Here is a 20,688-nt window from a genome sequence, read left to right on the forward strand (position 1 = left end):
AACCTGGGTCAATGCTGCAATGACAGGAAGAAAATTTGGTTTATCCATTAGGCCATTTCTGTAGCTAACACTTGTGATTCCCAACATGATTAGCGATCCTTATCCTCATCCACCTGATCTCATGTGCTCAAAATGCTAGAGCTTCCATAAGCGGGAAAGTTTCATATCTTCCTCTTCATCATTAATACTAGACATGCTTGACTGTCCAGGAAGTACCTCCTGGGTACATGCAGCTCTCTGATTGAACTCAGAATAGTGAGGGTGTAAAAATCTCACTTCCTTGCTCACCATGTCAGTTTCATGTTTGGATTCAGTCACAGTTTACAAGTAAAAATAAAATGATGACAGTGCTGGGTTTTTGTTTTTGTTTTTGTTTTTGTTTTGTAATTCATTTGACTCCCAGAGCTATATTACCTATGCAGGATTATGAGCTGTATTCTATTCTGGTTCATGATGTAATCAACAAAATTGTTAGTTAATGAAGTTCCATCTGCAAACTATGACTGCTGGTGGTGATCCATGAGCCAGAAAGAACTTGATTTCTATATACCAGGTAAACTATGCAGGGCCAGCACACTGTAAAGGCAATTTCTTTTACTTTTAAAACCTGAGCAAATCTGACCTGGGGTCTCTGGAAAACTATAAATGTGGAACTTCACAATGTCATTTGTAGAGAATTGCTTTTCACAGTATGATTACATAGTTAGGAACTTGTTCATCTGAGTTTAGCAGCAGGAGGATGCACAGTGCACTGTGGCCTATGGTCTATAATCTCTGCACTCGAAAGCTGTGGGTATATTTAAGAGATGGACCAAACCTTATGTACAGCTACTCCTGAACCTCAGTTAAATTCAGATTCTAATCTCTCCTCTTTGTAGCTTGGGTTCACCTGTATACCATAGGTATGATATAGACCTGTCTCCCTCTAGCTGAGTGGTGCAAATTAGGAGGATCGCTGCATTTTTCACTACTGATAGAACATTTAGGTCCTTGTGCTAATGCAATTGTATTGGAATTTGAGGTGCAGCTTGGTTAATGTATGCTAAGCAGGTAATTTCATTAGCTAGTAGTGAGTCTGGGGGATAAATTTCACTAGCCTGAGGTGCATGGTCATCTCCATCTTTTATTTGATACAGAATGTGTGACCTTCACTTGGATGTGTTTTCACCATGCTGGTTTCTGATCTCTTCTTCCCTTTCAGTTCCATTTTGTCCTATTTATTTTTATTGACTTTAAACTGATTTCTGAAGAATCCTAGCCAATCTGGGGCATGTGTTTCAGGTGCAGTGTCCTTTCAGCTTTTTTTAGTGGTTAGGTTTACTAATAGAAGTGTATGTGTGTAAGTGTGTAGTGTGTGCATGCACTATCCTCCATCAGAGAGAATCAGAACTGCTCAGTTGAAAGTCCCAGAAGCCCTGTATCCCTAATAACTAAAGGAGGCTTTTCCTTTAGCTCAAGTGTCAGGGACCTGTGCTTCTGGGGCAGGGCCCTCTGCATTCTATCTCCAATACTTCCATGAAGTTCCAAGTGATCACATTTTTCACTACAGGTTGGATTCTCTGACCCAGCACCTTCAGGACCTGGCAAGTCCTGAAGGAGAGAGTTTGCCAGACCAGGGGAGGTGAATGCTGGCCCTTCTGCTTCCAGCCTCCTGGCCACTGGGCTCCCCTCCTGGATGCACTCCAAGCAACACTGCCAGTCCTAACACTAGCCATGCCGCCGACCCCAGCCATGCTCCTGGCTCTGGATGCCAGCTACTGGTTCCAGCTGCTCTACTGGGCACGCTGCTGGGCCCACTCCCAGTTGTGCTGCCAGATCTGGCTCTGGCTCCCTGGCCCCGACTGCTCTCCCAGCCAGTATGGAAGACAGAAGTACCAGTGCAGGGTCAGACTTGTGTAGCAAGGGGGGAAATCACCGTTGGTTTGACAAGCCTGGAGCTGGATGTGCCCAGATGCAGTGAGCAGCCATCTGATAGAGAGTTTCTCTTGCCAGCTTTCCTGGCATCCACCCACAGCAGCAGGAAAGAATGGAAATAGTCACAATTTTCTGGTCTGACTTGATCATCTGCGCATCAGACCAGCCAAACCTCAGCAGTTCGGCTGGAGATTAAAGCAGGGCATTACCATCCCCTCCTGGCTACTCTGCCATTTTCTTCATTCATGCTCCCTCTCAGTTGATCCTCACTCATTTTTGGCCCCCTCCCTTTCACTGAGGGCTGGACACTGGTGTTATGAGGCTGGGGCCTCTTTCTAAGGCGTTGTTCTTCCAGGTCAGAGAGGCCAATGCCTTCTGCCACCACTATCATTCCATTTTAAAGAGGAGCTGTGGCTTTTTGTTGCTGGTGTGTCATTACTTGTTAAGTGCAGCTTTTCTAGCTATTCGTGCACTGCTACTTTTTAAAATTTTACTGAAAAAAATTCACCCAAGTTTTTTTCTATTGTGATATCTCTGCTGGCACTTAATTATTGAGGCAGTTTATTTACAAGCACTGCTTGCTTTTCTCTAGCGCCTGCACAGGAGCATTTTTCTCTGCTGGAACAGCTAGTTAGATCTATTTCTATTCACCGGGTGGTTGTAATTCAAATAATTGCTTTGATGATGGCTCAGCCTTGGATTTAAAAAGTAAAAGCCTCTCAGATCACATGTGTTGGCCAACAGTCTTGGATTCATTTATTTCTTTTATTTATGCTTTATGTCCAAGTGAAGATTCTCAACGTGAACAATCTCAACTATGTTCTGACTTACCAGACTGGTCTTCAAAGTCCTTTTCCAGTTTATTTAGTATCTGAAGGCCTAATAGTTGTGCATTTTTCATCACAACTAACAGCTGTCACAGGGCTCTTATCCTCTCTGCAGGGGTACTAGCATGTAAGTATGGCAGAGTGCTTTGTTTGGGTAGATTTTATTCCATATATGTCTGTTGTTTCAAAGGTGCACACGGTGCTCTGTGTCTGTTAGAAAAGGAAGGATGAAGAAGTACAGCTGTCCCTTGGAACAGAAGGTAGAGATGTCTGTGATGCTCTTACTTCCTGTGGGAGTTCATCCCATAGTTTCAGGCCAGCCCTTGAGAAAGCTCCATCTCTCAGACAGCTAGACTTTGCTATTAGAGTAGAAAGCTCCATAGTATCTTTGGAAATGAGTCATCAACCACAGTCTTCATCCCACAGATTGAAGTGATTTGTTTTAGTTACCCTGGGCCTATGCTCATTAAAAGCCTGGAATTTGACTGTGTACTTCTGCGGACAGGGAGCAGAGGATAGATTTGGTGTGCTTACGGTAGCCCATACAGTTGAGGAAACTAGATGCAGCATTCAGTACTAGGTGAATCATCATCAAAGCAATTGTTTGAATCAGCCAATTCCCCACTGCTCTTGTGGTACTCTTTAACACACTTGGGGAAAGTAAATGGGAAATGTTACCCAACTGGAAGTCTCATCTCTTGCTCAAGTGGTAACATTTAAACCTACATTGTACAGATACATGGAGCTGACTCAAAGTCTACTGAGGTTAATGAAAAAATCTCATGGACTTCAACGGGTTTTGGATCAGGCCTTAAATAGCCATGCAAAGCAGGGGTCCATCAGTTGATTGGTACCAAACATGGTTCTGCCACTGGTAGGCTGCATGACCTTAGATAGGTCACTTAATCTCTCTGAGCTATTGTGTTTAGTCAGTGGGTGTTAACAATATCAGAGGGTTTTGATTTTTGTGAAATTGCAGCATCTTCTCAATAACATTTTGCCAAAATAAGATGTGAGTTGAAATTTCAGCTGTTTCTCAAATAAACCACATGCTCTAGCGGGATTATCCCTAGGCTGGGATTGCAGAGTGCTTAGGCTCTGGTCATGCTCCTGTCCCTGAATTCCCTTAATACTTTGCAAGCTCAAAATATCAGACCAAGCTCCCAGTTATTCCAGGTAACTTTGCTGATGTCATTGGAGCGACTATAAAAAGAGCTGGTAGTGGTGCTTGGCACTTCCCATGTTCTGTTACTAATAATTTTGCCAAAATTCAGTGGTTTCAGATAAAACTGTAAGGGACCTTTCAAGGCAGAGTGGACCTTGAATGGTCCCTTAGGATAAATGCTAAATATGTATGCTTTAAAAAAATCTGTTCCATCTTGCATGTAACTGTGACACTCAAAGTAACTGTCTCAAACCTAAAGAAGAGCTTGTGTACCTTAGCACTTTGTCTCTCTCCGCAGCAGAAGTTGGTCCAATAAAAGATATCCCCTCACACACCTTTTCTCTAATGAACTATTCAGAGTTTTTCAAAATATCCCCCTCCCCCAGCTTTTTAGCTGAAGTGATAGCTAAACCTCATGACCTAATTTGATTCCAATTCAAGAGTCGTTTCAGTTGCCCTGAAACTGCATATTTCAGCGAATTTGCTATTTGACCCAATTTCTTTTTTATTTCACCCAGCTCTGATTGTCGAGCAGGGACGAATCAGTTGGTGCATACTTAGTGGAGACTCGCTAAAGCTGCACGGGCAAAAAAAATCTCCAAAAATTCCACTGTTTCAAACCTGTGTGAACCGCTCATTGCTCCCAGGCCTGATCAAACTGTGCAAGCACCAACCCCACAGTGTGACTGAGACACTCCCTTCCTTCCCAAGGGAACAGGAACTAAACTGGACTTTTCCTGGAACAGCAGCTCCCAACTGCTGCATGCCAGAGTGTGGCCAGGCACTGGCAATGAGACCCTGCTGGCAGCCAGGGCATGTGAGGGAAGAAGGTATCTGGTTCAAGTGAAATGGGGACAAAAGCCAGAGTGAGGGGTGGGGGAAAGAGTGTTTTGGATCAGGAGTCTGGTGACAGGGTTGTCAATAGTTGCATATTATAAGGGATATCCTTTATTTAAACAAAAAAAAAAGAAAGGTCTGCTCAGGACTAAATCAGTACTAGGCACCTTCTATCCACTACTTCAATGAGAATGGGGAGTGGAGCTCTGTGTGTGTGTGTGTGTGTGTGTGTGTGTGTGTGTGTGTGTGTGTGTGTGTGTGTGTGTGTGTGTGTGTGTGTGTGTACACAACTCCAAGGTGACAGCCTCTGTCATCAAAGGCATCTGCCCTCCGTCCACGAATGCTGGCACCAGTTCTAGAACAGCACCAGCGTTGCTTCAGCCTGGAGACCAAAGACAGTCTCAAAAACAACAAGAAGTCCCGTGGTACCTTATAGACTAACAGATATTTTGGAGCATAAGCTTTCATGGGCAAAGACCCACTTCATCAAGCAGGTCTTTGCCCACGAAATCTTATGCTCCAAAATATGTTAGTGTATAAGTTGCCCCAGGACTTCTTGTTGCTTTTGAAGATACAGACTAACTCAGCTCCCCCTCTGATACAAGACCATCTCAGAATGCCTCCCTCCTCCCAGTCCCTTCTGGAACACTTCTCATGAACACCTTCTAATTACAGCTAATCGCAAGAGCCAGATGCATACCTGGTAGCTTATGGCTCTAACGTGTGCACGGCAGGGAAGGCAGCAGCCCGCTCTCCCTTCTATAACTAACCAGGCAGGGTTTAGGGAGCTCCAAGCTGGTGACATTACACAGGCTGGGAGCTAGAGAGTTAGCGAGAAACATAGGACCCGCTTGTGTCCTGCAGACCCAACACAGAAACCTCTTTATAGCTACTCCCCACACCTCAGTTTCTCAACCGCTTCTTTTCCTTTCCTAAGCCCCTGGAATGTTCTGTGCCCACCCCCTAGATGCTCAGTGCCAGGGGATCCCAAGGTTCCTCCCAAACTCAGCCAAAACTCTCACAGGCTTCAATGGCAATTTTTCCTGAGAACAAGGTTAGGGGGGTTTGTCCCAGAAGCACTTGGATGGCCTCTGAGATACAGCCAGATGTGGGGTAGGACATAGTAGCAGCTCAGTCTGCTGTGAGGGGAGTCTTGTGACAAGGAGTCTTGTTATCCAGTAGGAACTTGGGTTGAGGGAAGATTTTGGGGTGGGGGCGGGGAGGTGACTGTAATCCCCTGTTTTGGAATTTGGCCAGGAGAGTGAAGTGAATATACCTACTTGTCAGTTCCTGCAATGCATGAGATTTCAACCATTTACTGCAGTTAAAAACATCCTCAGTCACAACAGCATGAACTATAGCAATAAGCTTGCTAGTGAGCTGCTTTGCAATTCAAAGGTGGCTAACAAATTATCTCATAGAAGAACTAAGATTGAAGTATTAGCGACCAATATTTTTGGTGCAGTGTCTGAGAGGGATTTTTCTGAGATTTATTAATACCACGACCAGCACAGCCTGGCCATTTCACTGTTGATGTTCTCACATCAAATAAAGTGAGCAAAAAGACATTTCCAATGTGCATGTTACTCTTTGTGAAGAATCTGCAAGAAGCCTTGATCATGCAGTAAGGAACAACTGGCTTAACATGAATTGTATTACTGCACAATTACTGCTCTAGCAAACACAACTCAGTTTGTCAGTCATTATGTGCTGAAAGAACTGCATTATGAAGGCAAACTGTCCTGCAACTGTAGCCTACTATACCTGCATACTTGTGAGTGATCAGCTGTCAGCTGACATAAAAATGGTCGTGTTGAAAACATACAGCTATTGTTTTGGGCTTGGAAAGCCCAGAAAATAACTCAAAAGTTTCTTTCAATTTTTCTGTAGCACTGAATCACGGGTACAAGATGGCTCTAATCTGAAATAGTCTCTATTGTGTCAGGAAGCTATATTTCAAAATACCTGAAAACTATTCTGATACACATAGGCTACATCTACACTAGTATTCCTCCTTCAAAAGAGGCATGCAAATGAAGGAAATCAAAAATGCAAATGAAGCACAGATTTACATATTTGGTGTTCCATTTGCATATTTTTCTTTCAAAAGAAGAAAAGCTGTGTAGATGCGGGTCTTTCAAAAGTAATCCCCATCTTCAAACGAACCCTTCTTCCTATTTCTTTTTTGGAAAAAGGGCTCTTTTGAAGATGGGGTTTACTTTTGAAAGAGCCGCATCTACACTGCTTTTCTTCTTTTTAAAGAAGAATATGCAAATGAGACATCAGATATGTAAATCTGTTCCTCCTTTTCATTTTCGATTTCCTTCATTTGCATGCCTCTTTTGACAAAGGAATGCTAGTGTAGACGTAGATATAGGTGCAGATGTGCTATTTTGAAATAAGCTGTTCTGGGAAAATCTCTTCCGGAATAGCTTCTTTTGAAATAACACTGTTGTTTAGACATAGCCAAAGACTTTTTACATTTTAGTATGTAGAGTAGTGTAAACATGCCTGTATGAATTTTTAGTTTGTGCTGACTTCACGAATGGTTTTTATGTAGCCTGTTGTAAAACTAGGCAAACATCTGTATGAGCTGTGAGCCCTTCTGGAAGATCTCTTTGTAGCCCTGGGGCATGTGTCCCCCAGTTGAGACCTACTACCTTCTGATTTGGGACAGAAATGCATGTGTTCTCCGTTGAAGGCTTAATCCAAAACCTACTGAAGTCAGAGGGAACCATGCATGTGCTTTGGATCTGACTGCAAATTAAGAGTTGAGGCTATTCAGCAAATAAGACTGAATGAGCTGCAGGTTTATAGTAGGAAGACAATGCTGAAATGTTGTTGCATCTGATTAGTTCAATCTTTCAGTGTCCAATTAAAATGAGCAGCATTTTTTTATTTTCTTAGCAGCAAAAGAGCTCTCTTTTGCTGCAAGTGCTTCTCTTAATTACCACTCTCGGCAAGGCACCACCTCAGATAGGCACAGCATCAGCAGCATGGATTAATTCCTTTCTGCCTTAATAATATTCTCATTTCATAAGTGTATTATGCTGGCTTATATACGGGCCCGGTTTTTTCCTTTGGTTGTGTGCAGATGTCCATCACATAGTAATGGAATTGGATAATGTCAGTGTTGAAAGAATGGGACGAGCTGGTCTCATACACATGCAAGACAGGTACATGCCAATAGCTCAGAGGAGGGAGGCATCCAGATGCATAGTTAGTCTATTTCTAGAGCAGGCAGGACCAAACACTTCTACTTAAGCATTGGGTAAAATCTGGCTCCATTGGTGTCAATGGCAAAATTCCATTTAGTAAAATCAGGATGTGGCCCATTTTTAAAATAGAATTACAAAATAACTTTCTCTGTTTGAGTTATGTGGCAAAGTGCTTGCAGTATTCATGCCTTAGTGATTGAAAGAACCGTGGTTGTGACGCAGCGTCTTGGGCTGCTGCTAGTAAAGTGGCTGATCTATCACCAAAAAATCACACACCTGAAGTGAATTCTAATCGAACCCTGTCAGGAGGATTGAAAAGTGGCTGAAAGACATGCACGTATATACCTCATGAACTAAACTGCAGTGTATTGAACTGTGGGAAAAAATAAATAAGAAGGTAGCACGAGGACTAGCATGAAAACCAATCTTTTTTTCACAGTATTTCACCATGGAGACCTGATCAGAACCAAATCGCTGTTACATTCTGCATATGAATGTTCTGGGAGAGGGGTGTGTGATGTGACTGGATTTTAAAATGACATGAAAACATTAAAGTAACCACTGTCCTAGGTTTGCATCAAATCTTCTGCCAAGTGGGCCAAGTGAAGTGTCTGTTGAAAGCTGGTGGGTCCCCGACTCAGTTTATGCTACTTATATGCTTGTATAATTTTTATATGTAAAGTTATGAATATTGGCTCTGGGCTTGGAGTTGAAATTGAGGTTTCTGAGAGACCATAATAGGAGGTGGGGCAACAGGTAAAGCAGCACTGGGCTCCAATCCACATCTCAGGAATTTAACGATGGATGTATAGTCTGGGAGACTGTCAGTGGCACAATGCCCACAAAAGAACATGGACGGGAGGCTGCTCATGTGATTCTCCATTTTGAACATGCTTTCACACAGGGAGGAACAGTGAATTTCCCTCCACAAGCTCCTCCACCTTCTCTTCAGTCTTCATGCCTCAGTCTTCAGTCTTCAACCCAGCTCATCACTTCAGGAGGATCTCTGCTATAAACTGAGCCAAGAAGGCTGTGCTGACCCAGCCTAACAAAGAGACTTAGAAGATAGCAGCCTATTCCATCTGCGGAAGCCTGAATCAAGCACTTTGTGATTGATGTATGTAATTTGATGGCTTTAACAATTTTACTCTCACCCTATTCTTTCTTTTTATTAATAAACCCATAGATTTTAGATTCTAAAGGATTGGCATATCGTGCCCTTTTGGGTAAGATCTAAGTATATATTGACCCGAGAATGTGGTTAATCCTTTGGGACTGAAAGAACCAGTGTGGATCTAGGGAGACTGGTTTATATAACCTCTCATCTGCGTAAGGGGGGTTACTGGTTGTGGCACAAGGGAAGCTGGAGTGTCTGAGGAAATTGCTTCTGTGACTTCTTCCTGGCCAGAGTGGCAGCAGAGGGCCTCATTGTGACTGGTTTGCTGTGCCTAATAGAGGAGGACCCACAGCTAGGTCTGCAGTAGCTGTGTTTTAAGCAATTTGCCATAGAAACCTCCTATATTACATTTCTTCATTATGGAGACATTATCAGAATCTAGTCTCCATTACATTACACGTATGAATGTTCTGGAAGATGGGATAAGAATGTTACTATAACAAATTGAGAAGATTTGAAAATCCCATTAAGGATAAGGGAGTGGGGGAACTAGGGGAAGGTTAGAAACAGGTAGAAAATGCAACTGAGCTTGGACAAATGCCAAGTAGTGAATGTGGGGAAGAGAATTGCTGCAGATGGGAAAAACAAAACAGCTGTTCAATGCAGAGGCAAACTTGGAGTTGATAATACAGAACAAGAAGTCACATGGTAACACGTTCTGTTAGTGTTTGTATTACAGTATTATACAGAGGCCTCACCTGAGATCCAGGGCCTCACAAGTTTGTCAGAAGATTCTGGTTTGTTGAACCCGAAATGTCTTGCCCAAGTGAGTTGGGTTTGACAAACTTTCCTTGAATTACAGGCAGGGTTCAGACAGAAAACCGCCTGGCTCCCTGCTCTCTCCTGCCAGGCTTTTGGGGAGCCTGGGTTTCCAGGATCCACAGCAGCCCTGCCATGAAGCCTGCTTGGAGCTTTGAAGCTGCCGTAAAGTCTATTAGAAGCAATAAAACTGACAAGAATGTCATCTTCATTTAACAGCTGCCAGTCCTGGGACTTATATTTCATTAGGAAACACCGTGTGTGTGTGTGTGTCAGTGTCCTGAACAAAATTTGTTTCCAGATTGTCTGCTTGCAAGACATTTTGGAAAAAAAACCTGATTTTGGTTCAATTTGGATCAAAACTGAACTGTGAAATCTCAACATTTCTCATGAGATGAGAATCCTAAGTTTTGGCCGGATCCTTACACTCAGCATTTCTTTCTCTTCAAAGAGAAGTTCAGATTAGCTGTCACCGGGGTTCCTGCTGTGCTTGGAATCGAGGAATTTGTTTCACTTGATGTACCATGAAAACTTAGAAATCCCACATCTGATCTGTTGCAACATTTTGGCAACTGCAACAGGCATCAAAGAACTGAATCTGCTCGATTTTGGTGAAAACTGAAAAATTAGAAAATTAGAAAACTGTTCGCACTAAAACAGTTGCTCCTTGATCTACTTGCTGAGAGCCACCCATCAGCCAGAAGGGGAAGGCAGAGGTAGAGAGCAGAGTAGAACCTTTCATTCCTTTCTCCATCCTAGTGAGCTGCCTCCCCAAAGCTAGGGGAAAGGAAGACACACGGAAAGGGTGCCAGCTGTCTGTGCTTCCCTTCCCACCCAGAGGGAAGAAAGATACTTTGCAGGTGGATTGAAAAGAGGTGCCCAGAGCCAGGTGAGTCTGTTCAAGGAAGGTTAATGGACCATGGTTTCATCGCTGTTAACAGTGAGAGGGCTATGCCTCCCTATTTTACTGGCTGTAGGGGCTAGTGGTGGCAGGGAGAGGATGGAGGTGGGAGTGAGCAGTGAGACAGGCCTTGTGGGGAAGAAGCAGTGCTGGAGTGTGGTCTCAGAGGAGCGAAGCCACAGGGGAAGAGTGGTGCAGGAGGCAGGGCCCTGCTTCAGGTCCTGGTGGTCCCCTGCCCCCTATAAGGGAGCTTTTGCCTCTTCTGCCCAGAGCCCCTGGAGGACCAAGCTATGGGGGCGGGCGATGGGAATAGGGGGCATGCAGAACCCTGGCATTGGGGTAAAATTGGAAAAAGCGAGGGGCACACAATTGGCCATGACCAGGTCTCTGACTGAAGGTAGTCATTAATGCCTCTGAGCACGGCAGGCCTGTAACTATTAATGTAGGGGTTTTCTGTCCGGACATTTCACCTCACCATCCCATTTTTGCTCATTTCCTCATCTCATTGACTTGTAGGCCTGAAGGAACTATCATGATCATCTAGTCAGACATCCTGCACATTGCAGGCCACAGTACCTTGCCCAGCCCCTCCTGTAAAAGGCCCAGTGTGCCTCTGGTTGATTTATGGAAGCCTCCAGAACTTGATTTAAAGGTTTCAAGTCACAGAGAATACAGCTCTTACTCTAAACTCAAACCATTCAGTGATCCATGCCCCACCCTGCAGAAGAAGGCAACCCCTCCTCCCCCAGAGTCTGTCAGTCTGACCATGAGGAAAAATTCCTTCCCAATACCAAATATCAATTGGATCCTGAGCTTGGGGCAAGATTCTCTGGCCAAATACTTTGGAGCTTTCTCTCGCACTCAACATCTTCTCAGCAAAGCAGGAGAAACTGCTTTCCATGAACTCCTTGGCTGTGTCTACACGAGCCCACTCCTTTCAGAAGGGTCATATTAATGAGGGAGTTCGAAAGATGCTAATGAGACACTGTCATAAAAGTGCCACTTTCGAATTCTGCACCGCCAGTGTAGCTGGGGGTCTTTCAAAACAACCTCCCACAGTCTTTGAAAGCCCCTTCTGCCCAAAACAAATGAGCCACAGACTTTTGACTGGCCTGAGTGTTCATGCTTTTGATCCCAGCAGGTCAGCCGAAAGGGAACTTTAAGGGCTTCAGGTTCACATGCTGGAGACATGATTAACTCCTTTCAGCAGTGCAAAGATGAGGCTAGGCTGTGTTGATCAGTTAGGAGCACAATGCAGCCAATCAAGGTTTATTAAATGCAATTCTGAACTCTTATTGCAAATGATTTCTTCTGCCTCCCATGGCAATCTTAGGTAAATTGGCAGGCTGGAAGAAATGAGACCATGAAATGACTTCATGATTATTGGCTCCAGTTTACCCAATTTCAGTGGCAGCATAATTCTTCAGTTTTTGAGACAGCCAAACAGTAAGAAACTAGAAAATCAAAGCTCCCAAGTTTAAAAAGTAAACTTTTATCCCCAGTGGAAGGATTAGTTTTGCTGCTGACCTTAGACGTAGTTACAAAAACAGAGATGTGCAGAGACAACAGACTTATGGCTTAAGTTTATGCTACAGTCCATTGCATTACCAAAATTAAAGAGAAAGATCATATATTAGACCAAAAGCCCAGTTAACATGCAATTTGTTTTCTCTGTATTTAGTGTTCCACCAGTGCTGTGCTGTTAGTAAAATCAAGCCATTAAAAAACATAGCCTAAATATTCAACTATGATGATCAAAGACTTTGGGTGTCCAGCTTGACAATTTCAAGCAGCCTGGTTTCAGAACATGAGGCAAATCATGCCTCTTCTAGACATCTCCGATTACTAGGGTGACCATTTTTCCCTGTCGCAAATACAGGGCAGGCAACTATGGGTGAGGGGCAGCTCCTCCCAACCCCAGGGACCTGTGAAGGAGGCAGCAGCTCTTTGCCCTCCCCAAGCCCTGGGCCGTGGCATCCCCCAGTGCTTCCAGTAGCCCTGAGGAAGCAGCAGTGATGGGGCAGCTGCGGTGCTTCTCCCCCACCTTCCCTGAGCCCCAGGGAAGTAGCAGGGATGAGGCAGCTGCCCATGCAACCCCCTGCTTTCCTGAGCCCTGGGAAGGGGAAAGTAGGCTAACCTGCAGGCTCCCTGCTCTCCGGCCAGCAGCTGCTGGCAGAAAACACAGGACAATTAGTCCCTTTCCTAAACTAAGTAGGGATGCCTTTTTGGTGTCCCAAATATGGGACTGTCCCATCAAAAACAGAATGGACGGTCACCTTATTGATTAGATTCTTGAAAACAGAGATCCCCCAAATCATATATGACCACCTGACCAGGGTGGTTATGGTGACTGTGAAATGCTAAGGGAGCTTAAACAGAGACTATAAAAATAAAAAGTAATCAAGAATAATGGGGGAATTTCAAATATCCCCATATTGACTGGGTACATATGATTTCACGGCAAGATGCAGAGACCAAGTTTCTTAACGTCTTAAAACTCTGCTTCTTAGAGCAACTGGCCCTAGAACCCAAAATAGGACAGGCAATACTTGATTTAGTCCTAATGGAACACAGGATCTGGTTCAGGGGCTCCATCTAGTTGGACTCCTTGGAAATAGTGAATCAATTAAATTTAATATGGCTGTTGAGGGAAAGACATCACAGCACCCCAGCATTATGGAATTTAATTTCAGAAATTTGAACTACACAAAATGAGAAGGTTAATTAAACAGAAATTAAAAGGTACAGCACCAAAAGTGAAATCCCTGCAAGTTGCAGGAAAGCTTTTCAACGACACCATAGTAGAGGCTCAGCTTAAATGTATGCCCTAAATTGAACAACAACAACAATAAAAATAGTAAGAAAACCAAAAGAGGGCCCCTATGGCTTAACAACCATGTAAAAGAAGCAATACAAAAGAAAAAGGTATTGTTTTGAAAAGTGGAAGTTAAATCCTAGTGAGAAAAATAGAAAAGAGCATAATAGCTGTCAAATGAAGTGTAAAAATATACTTAGGAAGGCCAAAAAAGAATTTGAAGATCAGATAGTCAAAAAACTTATCAAGTTATAACAGCATTTGTGAAGTACATGAGAAGAAGGAATCCCTCTCTCCCAAAGCCTTAAATAGGTGTGTCTGGGGGAGCTTGGATAGGGAAGGGCTTGGGCTCTGGGCACCATAAAAATTCTTGCAAACTTGAGGCCCCTGCTTGTGCTCCAAATGGATGGAATTTGGAGAACATGGCTTTTGCACTTGGAAATGCTCAAATGTTTTACAAGCTGGACTATACAAAGTTGTGGCATGTCAAAACATAGGTCTAGGACCAAATTCTACATCAATCTATAGTCTATCATTTATAGACCTCAGAATTAGTGATCCTTCACTACCCTGGAGTTAAGTGAATGCAGGATGTGGCCTTTTGGGGTTTTTGTTTTGAAATAAGAGATTGTCTGAAGCCAGATATTTTATTTCCCCATTGATCCAAGTATTTTTGCTTAAAAAAAGAAAAACCTTATGCATTTGGGAAAAAGGCATTACTAAAACAAGCAATAGTCCTTATATGACTGAAATTGCTGAGTTCCATTCATCTGCACATCAAATAGACAGGGAAACCCCCTGAAAATAACTCAAATCACACTAGAATTTAAGCAAATGGGCTCCTTTGACAATGGAAGGTTCTTCAGTGCTCTTAAAGAAGCTACTCTTTATCTAAGCATACTGAGTGAGTGCACACAGGCACTCTGTTAGGGGCCATAGCAGATGCCTGCCTGCCTGCATGCCTGTGTGCTACCTCTCCTTGTATCTGGCTGAACTTAAGGTGGTCTGATGCATATACAGAAGAGCTGGTAGTTATGGAACCCTACAGGATGAAAAGCTTGTGGCTTTCAGGAGCACAGCAATTACCTTATGTTTGTATACTGCATAGAAACATGTAGATTGCTAGTCCTTGTCATGTTTAGGTAGTAAGTATACCAATAGAGTGCACTCCCCATCATAATTATAAATAGTGACCTCTGAGTGCAGCCCCCTGCACATGCATTGGACTTGCTATTCTGGCTCAGTGAAAAGAAAACAGAGAAACCTCATTTAAGTGGCTTGCTTAGTGCTGCGAGATGCTGCATTGTTCTGTTAATCTGATAGCACCTGATATTGTGAATATTGTAGTTGAACTTTGTGCTATGGAACTATTATGGCAGGTGCCACTAGATAATGGTATTAAACACGGTCTTCCAATTTCATTCTCTGAGCATACAAGCAAATGTTCAGTCTTGGGGAGACATGCAGTGCTTCATTTTGCTGTGACAGGTTTTGGGGAGAGGGATCTGGGTGAGCGGCTGCAGAGTTTGCACTAAGCTTGGTCTCTGAGTGGAGTCAGTTCTTAATGCCATTTCTCCCCAGGACCTAGGCAATGATATTGGGCTGAGACACCTGTCAGTAGGGATTTTACTGGCCTGCTGTTTGTGACTCCTAACATTTGTTTGTTTTTCCTTCCTCCACTGGGCAGCTGGCCTGCAAAACCCTGGACATTAGCTACTGCTTGCTAAGTTGGAAGAATGGGTAGATTTATTTATTTAGTAAGTGTGTGTGTGTGTGTGTGTGTGTATAGGTATATGTATGTATATACATCTATATATATATAGATGTATACAATTATTATTTTTTAAAAGTTAATAGACTGCAAAAGTGCATTGTAAGTTCGGAAATGACCCCTGAGACTGTCTATGCAACCTTAGTTCGGCTCACTTATTTGTATGTTGGCGTCACAAGTATATACCTCTAGTTCCCCTAAGTCCCTCCAGATCAGGGCAGTTTGGATACAGGAGCCCAATTCAGGCTCATTTTAACTTAAGGACCAAACTGTTCCTGGCTGTACATAATGGCACCAGGAGCAACATGGCGCCTTCCGCCCCCCCATGCCACTTCGCAGAGGTCTGGCACAATCCTGGTCTGAAGCACATGGCCCAGGCCCTGCTAACAGAGCTGCTAGCGCTAGTCGCCCTAAAGGGAATGAGCAAAGCTGAGGGCGAGCCCTGGGTTCTATTCCTCTGTACTAGACACTGGCTGTTCACTGGGCTTTTACTGCACCTCAGGCAGGTGGGGGCTACCTGCCACTACGGCATGCATGCTCCCCCACCCAGGAGAGCCTAGGAAGAATTCTAGCTGGCTCTCTTCCTGTAGTATATCTTTTGCCACTTGCCTCTGGCTAAGAAATTAGGAACCTAGCCCTATACCTGCAATCGTCTAAACCGCCTGTAAACTTGGCACCAAAAAAGCATGCCCAAGCTGAAAACTCAGCAGGTGATCAGTGCACCTCATGCAAAATTCACACTCCCTGCAAAGACGTTCTCAGCATGAGGGGCTGGGAGCTGTAATCCTCCTGGAAAAGAAACTCCTTGACCTTAGCAGAATGCAGCCCTGTGAATTAATAACCTCCCATTATCTCAACCTTTCAGTCCTTTGCTCAGCATTATGCCATTTTCTATTAATGCTTGTCATGACTATATGCAGATTAGTGAAGGATGCCTGCTCCATGCACTAGAGGGACTGTTACAGCAGGCCTGTTTGAAGTGTTGAGTCCTGAAGTGTCACAGAGAGAATTTAAATGGACTGAAAGCACCACTCGGAAGCTGCTGTGCAATATATTTTCCACTTCTCTGAAATTCAAGAGCCCCTCTCCAAATATGTCTCTGAACACAGACCAGCACCTGTTGGAATGAAGGAGGGGCTGGAGGAAGTCTATGTTAGAGCAGAACAATGCAGAGACTATTGTAAAGACAAGAGCAGAATAGCTCTTAGCTTGTGTTCACAAACATGGTTTGGGGGGCTGTGATCACACCTGCTTTATGCTAGCAGAGAACTCTCCTGTGACGTGGCAGCACCGTATAGACAAGGGTACGATGAGGGAAGGGGGAAAAATGTTCCCTGGCAGCTGATTTTGAAGTAATGAGTTTTGGGTTCTTTTTTATTTTTTTATTTATTTTTTTTAATACAACATCAGGACAGCATCTGTACTACAGAGTAAAGCCATTCAAGCTCTGAGCGCTCATGGTGGTGAAATTCTTTTTTACACAAGACTCATTCGCTATTTACGTGCCGCTTAAGCCATCTGCAATTCAGCCCTTATTTGTGTAATCTCCAGTTCTTTGTGAAAATGTTCATGAATGAGTCCGGAAAGTGCCCAGCATTTCAGGGCAAGTGGTTTTTCTACCAGAAATTCAGGCCGAATTAACTTCATTCACCATTTATTTCTGTTTCAGAATGTTTTATCATCCAATCAGGGATCAGATTAAATATCACGTGACTTAGGTGAGCGGTGGTGGAATCTCCACCCTTAGTGGTTTTTAAGTCCAGGTCTGACAAAGCCCTGACTGGGATGATTTAGGTGGGACTGGTCCTGTTCTGAGCGGGATGGAAGGCTAGATGACCTCCTGAGGTTCCTTCCAACCCTATAATGATATGATTCTAACTGCAGAATATGAATACTGACTGGCAGCTATGACTCAAGGGAATAGTTTGAGCAACCAATATTGTTAATGGCTATGGTTGGTGGCTGCCACAGGCCCCAGACAAGGTGGGAGGGGGTTGCCTGCACACGCCTTTGAAATGCTGCAGCAGCTGTGCATCCAGCAAGCAGCCAGACCAAGGGCAGGAGGGGCGGGGCCTAGGGCATTCAGCCGTCAGCACCACCGCGATCGTGGTGCTGCCCACACGCCCCATCCTCACAGCTGTGCGCAGTCAAAGCAGCACTGCCACAGCATGTCAAAGGTGTCCATGGGCAACTGCCCATTTTGTCACACCTCCCCCCTCCAGTGTCAGCAGACCTGGTTATGCTGTGGTAGCACCAGTGACCCCAGTCAGGGATCAGTGCCCCATTGTGCCGTACATTCATAACAAGACAGTTCCTAACACAGGCTACATAAGAATTCAGCCATTCATGGTATTTGGTGAACCTGTACAGTGAACAAACACATTTAAAAGTCTGGAATCAATTCAGAAATCACTTGTTAACCTATCAAAGGAGACAAAAAATCTGGTGAAATTCACACATGAGCAGCACTTATGTTTCACTCATGCTCAAATCCCATCATGGTAAATCATACTAGTAGTTTTTTTTTCTTTTCTATTTTTCTCTTGGTTATAAATTTAAGACTGACATTTCTGCCTGATAATGTCAGATTTCCTGATCAGCTCAGCATGTGAAGTGACCACCTGTTGCCTTGTTGTTGAAGATACCACTAACTGGGCAGATGATTTATTCACTAAGGGCAAGAATAGAAATCTGGAAATGGGGTTTGAGATGTCCCGCTGGGAACATCTGCATGAAAATTTCATGCCACTGTCTTGCAAGAGCCGTGGTTAGTGGACATCACGCTGCTGACTTGCCCCTTCAGTTGCTGAAGGAAAATGCCCAGCTGTCTTTGAGCAAAGCTCGTAATCAAAGTACAGGATATTATTTTTCTTGCAAAGGTCATGATATGAGAAAACAGTCACTTCCAAATATTATGAAATGAGCTAGGAGATAGAGGAAGCTGCTCACAGCCAGCATAGAACCAGGAACCTTCTCCTGTTCCCACTGAAGGCATGATAAATCACCTACTGACCCAGGGAGGACCAGGCCTTGGGAGAGTGAGAAAGAGATCTCGGAGCGTAGGCTAGGCAGAACAGCAGATTACTGTAGGGACACTGTATTAGCAGCACTGATACGGACTGCTGAAACCAGAGCGTTAGGGGCTGGAGGAGGACCACACTCCGGATTCTGGGGATCAAATGGGCTTAAGCCACAATGTTTAGCTCTAGATCCTGAAAAAGCTAACAAGCTGGTCTAGTTCTTATTGGCTACGTCTACACGTGAAGCCTACATCGAAGTAGCCTATTTCGATGTGGTGACATCGAAATAGGCTATTTCGATGAATAATGTCTACACGTCCTCCAGGGCTGGCAATGTCGATGTTCAACATCGACGTTGCGCAGCACCACATCGAAATAGGCGCTGCGAGGGAACGTCTACACGCCAAAGTAGCACACATCGAAATAAGGGTGCCAGGCACAGCTACAGACAGGGTCACAGGGCGGACTCAACAGCAAGCCGCTCCCTAAAAGGGCCCCTCCCAGACATAGTTGCACTAAACAACACAAGATCCACAGAGCCGACAACTGGTTGCAGACCCTGTGCATGCAGCATGGATCCCCAGCTGCAGCAGCAGCAGCCAGAAGCCCTGGGCTAAGGGCTGCTGCACACGGTGACCATAGAGCCCTGCAGGGGCTGGAGAGAGAGCGTCTCTCAACCCCTCAGCTGATGGCTGCCATGGCGGACCCCGCTATTTCGAAGTTGCGGGACGCGCAACGACTACATGTCCCTACTTCGACGTTGAACGTCGAAGTAGGGCGCTATTCCCATCCCCTCATGGGGTTAGCGGCTTCGACGTCTTGCCGCCTAACGTCGATGTTAACTTCGAAATAGCGCCCAACGCGTGTAGCCGTGACGGGCGCTATTTCGAAGTTAGTGCCGTTACTTCGAAGTAGCGTGCACGTGTAGACACGGCTATTGTGTGTGATCTGCTCTCAGCTCCTGGACAGCCATGCAGTTATTGCCGTGAGACTTGGCACTTGATTCATTGGGTTTTGGATGTGGAGAACCAGTTTATTTTGGAGGTCATTATAAAAAGACACTATTGCCTCATATTGCCATTGTATGCGGGGTAGTGTGCTCTGTTGCACTAAGGCGTAGGCAAGCACACACACACACACAGAGCCACTTGCAGTGCACCACAAGAGTTTGCATTGGTCCCACAAAATACAGGAGCAAATACCCTGTATTCTCGAGGGCTATCTACTGGCACCTTATCCATTGTCTGTTGACAGATACACAGACATCTCTATTTGTATATAGCAAATTCGGTAACAAATGTCTGTTTCCTATTTACAGTAAAAGTTCTGGTATCTGGCATATTGGAATTTGGGTGTGGGAGGGGATGCGCCAGTTAACTGCATATTTTGGTTAATTGAGAGTTATACTTTGCCAGTGGAATACCAGCTTTCAAAGAATTAGAAAATAATAAAACAAATAGAATATAAAATATTACACAGGTACGTGCAAATCCAGTAGTACTTCTGAACTGCAGAATGGTTGGTTTCTTGAAGCTTTTAGGTATATAAAGGTAAAGTTTCCTGAACTGTTGGTTATTTCATGGCACTACATATTGCCATGGACAATGCATGGCATACACCCAGACCACATGAAATATACTTAACACTAAAACTGTACTGAACATAATGTAATTGTTCTTTGATGATTTAGAAAGAATTTCAGCATCTTGCAATGCTGCTGGATTATCATTAATAAGATTGATTGTCATTGTAGATGTAGCAGGCATAGGAGATTCGGCTGAATCTGTAATGATCCCATGACACGTCTTGGAAGCTGCTTTTTTGAATAAATCCCTGATTTCAGCTTGTTTACTCATCTTCTGCCCCTTTTGCATAAAAGTAGAGTGCAAACTGGGCAATGGCATAACCTCCTGGGCAGCATACTAGTACCAGTTACTAGACTGAAGATTTGTATAAGGAGAAAGCAGAAATGCCTGTGAGCTTTCTGGATAACGAAGCACTGGACAGCACTGCTTTTACTTTACTCCTAAATATTTTTCAAGACCACAGAATTAGATAGTAAAGGAGAAAAAGGAATACTGAAGGAAATGCATCTATGTATGCCCTGAGTGCGTAGATCCCACAGAACATACAATAGTACTTGCTTCACTGGGAGTTCTCTGTTCTCAGAGTGTGTCTACACTGAAGTTGGAATGTGTAATTCATAGTTAGAAGCGGCATGAGTGGTGGAACAGGTTAGCTGTCTAGGATCTCTGACCAAGTCATATTTACAGCAAGTTTATTC

This window comes from Carettochelys insculpta, chromosome 2 (genome assembly GCF_033958435.1).
Source record: "Carettochelys insculpta isolate YL-2023 chromosome 2, ASM3395843v1, whole genome shotgun sequence".
Lineage (NCBI taxonomy): Eukaryota > Metazoa > Chordata > Testudines > Carettochelyidae > Carettochelys > Carettochelys insculpta.